The sequence below is a fragment of the Solanum dulcamara genome, chromosome 6 (genome assembly GCF_947179165.1).
Source record: "Solanum dulcamara chromosome 6, daSolDulc1.2, whole genome shotgun sequence".
Lineage (NCBI taxonomy): Eukaryota > Viridiplantae > Streptophyta > Magnoliopsida > Solanales > Solanaceae > Solanum > Solanum dulcamara.
In genome coordinates this window covers 73022925-73030999 of record NC_077242.1, presented here as the reverse complement: position 1 = coordinate 73030999, position 8075 = coordinate 73022925, and positions in this window count along the sequence as shown.

Sequence of the window (8075 nt, the reverse complement as noted above, 5' to 3'; positions counted from 1 at the left end):
CCAATTGATGATAGTGAAGCAACTCACTCAAATAAATATGAAGATATTGAGACAAATCTTGCTTATAAAGATGATGATTTTGAAGGTCTACCAAATATTACTCATTTGAAAGTTGAAGACTTTATGAATATCGACTAAAAAATTGATCATTTAATTGGGGATAAATATTATAAAAATAATTATTTTTTTCCTATTATGTTTGATATTATGTTGTCCTTCATAAAAATATTTCTTAAGGTAGTGAAATTTTTTAAGGTTTCTTATGTTGTTAATTTTTCACGTTATAATGTATCTTTTTGTTTATGAAGATTATGAAAATTCCTCAGTTATCAATTGGATTCAAAATCAATTATGATAATATGTGTCTTATTGATAGTTCCACAACACACACTATTTTAAGAGATAAGAAATATTTCTCTTATTTGATTATGAAAGAAGCTAATGTGAACTGAAAGTTCAAAAGATAATTCATATGCAAAATATTGCAAATCAACTGCCAGATGCATTTATTGATCTATTAAGAGTTACTAAATCTCATATTCCAATTCCGAGTTGATATCCCAGTAGGACAATTAGTTAATATAAACGAGTCTAAACCACACTAGAACGTGGTAGACTGATAGGTTCCAAAGATAAAAATCCTCAAAAAAGAAAAGAAACAAACAATCAAGATGGTCATAATATGGAAGAACCTGCTCAGGAAGAGCGAGGAGACATAATAATTGATAAAACTTTGGAAGAGGTTGAGACGCCTAAAAATAATGAAGAAATTTCATTAAATTATGTCTCATCAGGAAATATATGAACTGAAATAATGTAATTGTCGACAATAGTTTTACTTATAATATTGCTATTGAAATAATGCAACAAATTGAGGATTTTGAACCAAAATCTATTGAGGAATGTAGACAGAGTAATGATTGGCCAAAATGGAAAGATGCAATTCAAGTTGAATTAGCTTCGTTTGAAAAATGCAAAGTTTTTGGATCGATAGTCCGAACATCTGAAGGTATAAATCTAGTGGGGTACAAATGGGTCTTTGTGTGAAAAAGAAATGAGAAAAATAAAGTCGTAAGATATAAAGCATGACTTGTGGCACAAGGATTTGTGCAAAAACCTAGCATTGATTATATGAAAACATATTCTCCTGTGATGGATGCAATCACTTTCAGGTATCTTATAAATCTGACAGTTTATGAAAAACTCAGCATGCATCTGATGGATGTTGTTGCAGTCTATTTATATGGCTCTCTAGACAATCATATTTTTATGAAATTTTTTGAAGGATTTAAAATGGCTAACATATAGAAAGATTCCTGGGAAATTTGTTCAATAAAACTTCAAAAATCTTTGTATGGGCTGAAGCAATCAGGGCGAATGTAGTACAATTGTTTTAGCAAATATTTGCTAAAAGAAGGATTTAAAAATGATTCAATTTGCCTTTGTGTCTTTATGAAAAGGTCTGGATCTGAATTTGTCATAATAGCTGTATATGTTGATAATTTGAATATCATTGGAACTCCTAAAGAACTTTCAAAGGCAGCAAAATGTTTAAAAAAGAAATTTGAAATGAAAGACTTCGGTAAGACAAAACTTTGTCTTGATCTACAAATTGAATATTTTACTAATGGGATATTTGTCCATCAATCAACATATACTGAATTTTTTTAAGAGATTTTACATGGATAAAACACATCCACTGAGTACCCTAATGGTTGTGAGATCTCTTGATATTAATAAAGATCCATTCAAACCTCATAAAAATGATGAAGACCTTGTTGGTGCTGAAATACCATATCTTAATGCAATTGGTGTATTGATGTATCTTGCCAACAATTCTAGATCAGATATAACTTTCTCTATAAATTTGTTTGCAAGATTTAGTTCTTCTCCAACACAAAGACACTGAAATGGAATTAAACATATATTCAGATACCTCCGAGGAACCACCAATATGGGGTTATTTTACTCAAATGAATTCACGTCACAATAGATTGGTTATGCAGATGTAGGATATTTGTCTAATTCCTATAAAGGTCGATCACAAATAGACTACTTCTTTATATTGGTGGTACATCTATATCATGATGTTCAACAAAGCAAACTATGGTTGCCACTTTTTCAAATCATGCAGAGATAATAGTCATTTATGAAGCAAGTCGAGAATGTGTTTGGTTAAGATCAATAACTCAACATATTCAAGAAACATGTGACCTCTCTTTGAAAAGAGACGTTTCAACAATATTGTATGAAGAAAATGCTGCATAGCTCAACGGAAGAGAGGATACATCAAAGGAGACAAAACAAAATATATTTCATCAAAATTCTTCTTTATTCATGATCTTCAAAATAAAGGTGAAATAGATATTGTTTGAGTGATAATCTTGCAGATTTATTCACAAAAGGCATTACCAACATCAACTTTTGAGAAACTAAGATATAAGATTGGAATGCGTCATCTCCAAAATATCAAATGAAACTTTCATTAGGAAGAGTAAAATACACGTTGTACTCTTTTTTCCTTAACCAAAATTTTTTCCTACTGGATTTTTCTAGTAAGATTTTTAATGAGGCAAAATATATATGAATGTTCAGGATAACAGGTGTGTATACTCTTTTTTCTTCACTGGGGTTTTTCGCCACTGATTTTTTCTAGTATGATTTTAACGAGGCACAACATTTATGAGTGTTCAGGATAACTATGTATATTATTTCTTATAAAGTTTTTAATAAGTCACATTACACATGAAAATCCAAGAGGGAGTCTTATGAAATAGAGAGAAGTGGATGCTCCATTAGTAATGGGCCCCACCTAATGGCAAAATTAGGTTATGTGACTCTTTCTCATTTTCATGAAAGTTTGGCTATAAATAGCCATATATTCTCTGTGGAATGAATGTTTTTAATTTTCTTTTTTAATTTCTATTTTTTTGGATCATAATATTTTAAAATTTTATTTTATTTTGTCAAGATATAATATTTTATTCATGTGCAATGCCATGTGTCAAGATTTTTTCCAAATAAAAGAGAGTTTACCATACACACCAATGAGGTATGTTTTTCAAACTAATAAGAGGTAGTTTAGATATGAAACTCACACTCTCTATAATTAAGGTATGAGACTCAAAAAAAAGTGATAGTTTAGGTGTGTTTTTGACACTTATCTTTAAAAATTATTTTTTTTAATGAATTTATATATTCATTAAAATTAAAGGCTTTGATACCAACGTTAAAATCAAAAAGAGCATGACTCATTATATAAATTAGAAATAAAATAGTCATAACTATTTAGCAGTGTAGATATATGTAATGACCCTGAAGGTCATTTTTAGAATTTTTATAAAATGACTATTTTACCCCTCCCTTTAGTTGCTCTGAGTCATTTCTGATTGGTACCGGGTGTTGATTTTTAGAAAATCCTATGAAAAATTGAGTCTTTGGAAAATTTGAGTTTTTATAAACCTTAAGTATTAAAAAGTGATATTTGGGGTCAATCAAAGCTACAGGTCTCAGAACATAATTTTGTCGATTCTAGCAGCTCCGAAATGCCAAAATTGGCTTAGGAGACTTTACAGAATCAGTTTTAGAGTTGTAACGAAGATTTGAGGCCTTGAGTTGAGAATTTAAAGAATTTTAAGCCAAGGTTTGATTTTGGTCAATTTTTGGAGATATGATGCTCGAAATGGAATTTTGACGAACCCATTAGATTTGGGGGGGGGGGTGGTTTATGATCTAAAAGAAGTGTTGGCTGAATTTTTAGAGGCCCCGAGACCATTTTGGTATTTTGAAGGCCTACGTTATTTTAGTTGCGACTTTTCAAATTCCGGGTCAAAGAGACCTCAAATTTAAATTTTGATGATTCCATCAGCTCCAAAATGGACAAATTAGGTTGGTAGCATTGTTGGCATGACTATCGAGGCAATCAATACGAGTTTTGGGCCATTTGGTGACTCTGAAAGTTAGCTTATGGTTGACTTTGGTCAACATTCTTGAAAAATGCGCTCGAATAAAAATTCTGATAGTGTAGTTAGTTTTGAAATATCAATTTTGGTCTAGAACGACCCTTCGTTCGCTTTTCAAGGCTTCCAATGTAATCTCGAGGCCCGTTGTGGAATTTGGCCTAAAATGGCAATTGGGTGTGGAATCCACTTTTTATTAAAATGATCTCGTATGGGAATTCTGAATACGCCATTAAGTTTGGAATGTAGAATTTAGTGGAGTAGCATATTTAGTTTACTTTTATTGGGTTCCGAACGAATCCCGAATACCCCGTCAGAGATTTTGAACTTTTCCAAAATCTGTTGCAGCAGCAAGGCATTTTTTGGGTTTGGTCTCAACTTTAAAACCTATAACTTGAGTTATAGAGCTTCAAATTGGGTGATTCAAAAGGAAAACCTGTGAGATTTTTCAAGGAGAACGCATTGGAGTACTCAAAAACTGATTTGGAACATTCGATTCAGGTAAAAATCTTAATTTTATTTGCAGCAGTGTCCATTTTCGGAATAATTTTTTGAAGAACTTTAAGAAGTTATTTCTTGGCCTATACAAACTCGATTTTGGTGATTCAAGGGTCTAAATTCAAGAGAATTTCATGAGAAATCTCGTGGTGGGATCAGAAATGAGAGGGGAAGCTTCGTTTGAGGTAAAAATGCATGTTTAGTCTAATTTAGTTGTTTTCAGAGCTGCTTTTTGTTGAGTTTTGGTGAATTACTATTTACAAAGTAAGTTCCATATTTAAATTATGTAGAGATACTATCACTGATGATGACTTACTTGAGAAACTTTTTTCACTTTTCGCGCTTTAAATGTGTTGTTACAACAACAATATCGTAAAAAAGGGTTTAAAAAATATTCTGAATTAATTACATGCCTACTTGTGGCTAAGAAAAATAATACTTTGCTGATCAAAAATTATAAAGCCCGTCTTATTGGGTCTGTTCCATTCTCTGAAGTGAATGTTGTAGCAGCACATAATCAGCCTGAATCAAGATAAAATAATTATCGTGGCCACGACTGTGGACGTTATTGTGGCCACGGCCTTGGTCGTGATCGTGGATGTGGGCGAGGACGTGATAGAGGAAGAAACAATTATCGTTCTCATGATGGAAATAAACATGAAAATAATAAAGTTTCTCAAAATAATCCTACTAGAGGTAAAGTCAATATTTTGCACCGATGTGGTATTAAGTGTTATTGGGCATGTGAATGTCGTACACCCGATTATTTTGTGAAACTTTATCAAGCCTCTCTCAAAAAAAAGATAATAATGTGGAGGCACACTTAAATTTTCGGAATAATGATAATGAAGCAACTCATTCAAATAAATATGAAGATATTGAGGCAAATCTTGCTTATAAAGATGATGATTTTGAAGGTCTCTCAAATATCACTCATTTGGATGCTAAAATTAATTTTGAAGGTCTCTCAAATAAATATGAAGATATTGAGGCAACTCCTATTATGTTTCTATTATATTGTTCTTCTTAAATGCTTTTCTTAAGGCATTATGTCTTACTAAATTCTACATTTTTAGTGCAATTTCTTAAGGTTTCTTATGTTGTTATTTTTTTACGTCCTTATAATATATCTTTTTATTTATGAAGAATATGGAAATTTCTAGTCATTAATTAGATTCAAAATCAATTATGATGCTATGTGTTTTATTGATAGTGCCACAATACACACTATTTTAAGTGATAAAAAATATTTCTCTTTTTTGATTATGAAAGAAGCTAATGTTAATACAATATCTGATAGTACAAGATTAATTGAAAGATTCGAAAAAGTTAAAGTTGTACTGATCGGAGAAATATGATGGGCAAAATAATTGAGAGTTCATTCAAAAGATTTTTCAATTTAAATAATTCGTTTGTGGTGCATGTACTCAAGGCAAATTGATTACTAGATCAACACTAATCAAAATAGAAATTGAATGTCCAGCATTTCTAGAACGTTTACAGGATGATATATGTAGGTTCATTCACCTATCATGGAAACCATTTAAATATTATATGGTTTTAATAGATGTATATATAAGATGGTCACATGTGTGTTTATTATCAACTCGTAATATGACATTTGTGAGATTACTTGCTCAAATAATTAAGTTAAGAGCAAAATTTCCAGATTATACAATAAAGACAATTCATCTTGATAATGCTGACGAGTTCATATCTCAAGCATTTAATGATTATTTTTTGTCTGCTGGGATAACAATTGAACATCCGGTTTCTCATGTTCATATTCAAAATGGCTTAGTGAAATCATTGATTAAACGCTTCCAATTAATTGCTAGACCAATGCTTATAAGAATAAAACTTCTTATTTCATTATGGGATCATGCTATTTTGCATGCAGCAAGTCTTGTGCGGATCAGACCCACAAGTTATCATAAAGTCTCCTCATTATAATTGGCTTTTAGTCAAGAGCCGAACATTTTCCATCTTAAAATATTTGGATGTGCAGTATCTGTTCTAATTGCTCCACCACAATGTATAAAGATGGGTCCCTAAAGAAGACTGGAATATATATTGGGTATGAATGTCCTTCTATCATAAAATATTTGGAACTTATGACTGGAGATTTATTTACTGCAAGATTTGTTGATTGTCATTTTGATGAATCAGTATGCCAAGCATTAGGGGGAGAAAATAAGCAGTTGAAAAAGAAAATAAATTGGAATGCATTATCAATATCTCATTTAGATCCTCGTACAAATAAATGTGAACTGGAGGTTCAAAAGATAATCCATTTGCAAAATATTGCAAATCAACTGCCAGATGCATTCATTGACCTATCAAGAGTTACTAAATCTCAAATTCCATCTGCTAATGCTCCAATTCGAGTTGATGACCCTATAGGATAATTAATTAATGTAAATGAGTCTAAACCACACTTAAAATGTGGTAGAACGATTGATTCCAAAGATAAAAATCCTCAAAAAAAAAAAGAGCAAACAATCAAGATGGTCCTAATATAGAAGAACCTGCTCAAGAAAAGCTAGAAGACATAACAATTGATAAAACCTTGGAAGAGGTTGAGGCTTCTGAAAATAATGAAGAAATTTCAATAAATTATGTCTAATCAAGAAAAATATGGAATCAAAATAATGTAATTATCATCAATAATTTTTCTTATAATGTTTCTATTGAAATAATACTACAAAATAAGGATCTTGAATCAAAATCTATTGAGGAATGTAGACAGAGGAATGATTGGCCAAAATGGAAAGATGCAATTCAAGTTGAATTAGCTTCGCTTGAAAAATGCGAAGTTTTTGGACCGATAGTCTGAACACCTAAAGGTATAAATCAGTGGGGTACAAATGGGTCCTTGTGCGAAAATAAAATGAGAAAAATGAAGTTGTAAGATATAAACCACGACTTGTGACATAAAGATTTTCGCAAAGACCTAGCATTAATTATATGGAAACTTATTTTCTTGTGATGAATACAATCACTTTCAGGTATCTTATAAATCTGGCAGTTCATAAAACCTTGGCATGCATCTAATGCATGTCATTACAATCTATTTATATGGCTCTCTACACAACGATATTTTTATGAAAATCCCGTAGGATTTAAAATGCCTGAAATATATAAAGATTCTCAAAAAACTTGTTCAACAAAACTTCAAAAATCCTTATACGGATTGAAACAATCAAGGTGAATGTGGTACAATCGTCTTAATGAATATTTGTTAAAAGAATAATCTAAAAATGATTCAATTTTTCTTGTATCTTTATAAAAAGGTCTAAATCTGAATTTGACATAATAACTATCTATGTTGATGATTTGAATATCATTGGAACTCCTGAAGAACTTTCAAAGGTAGTAAAATGTCTTAAAAAGGAATTTGAAATGAAAAAACTCAGAAAGATAAAATTTTGTCTTGGTCTACAAATTGAACATTTTGCAAATGAGATATTTGTACATTAATTAACATATGCTGAAAATATTTTAAAGAGATTTTACATGGATAAAACACATCCACTGAGTACCCCAATGGTTGTGAGATCTCTTGATATTAATAAATATTCATTTCGACCTCATGAAAATGATGAAGAGCTTGTTGGC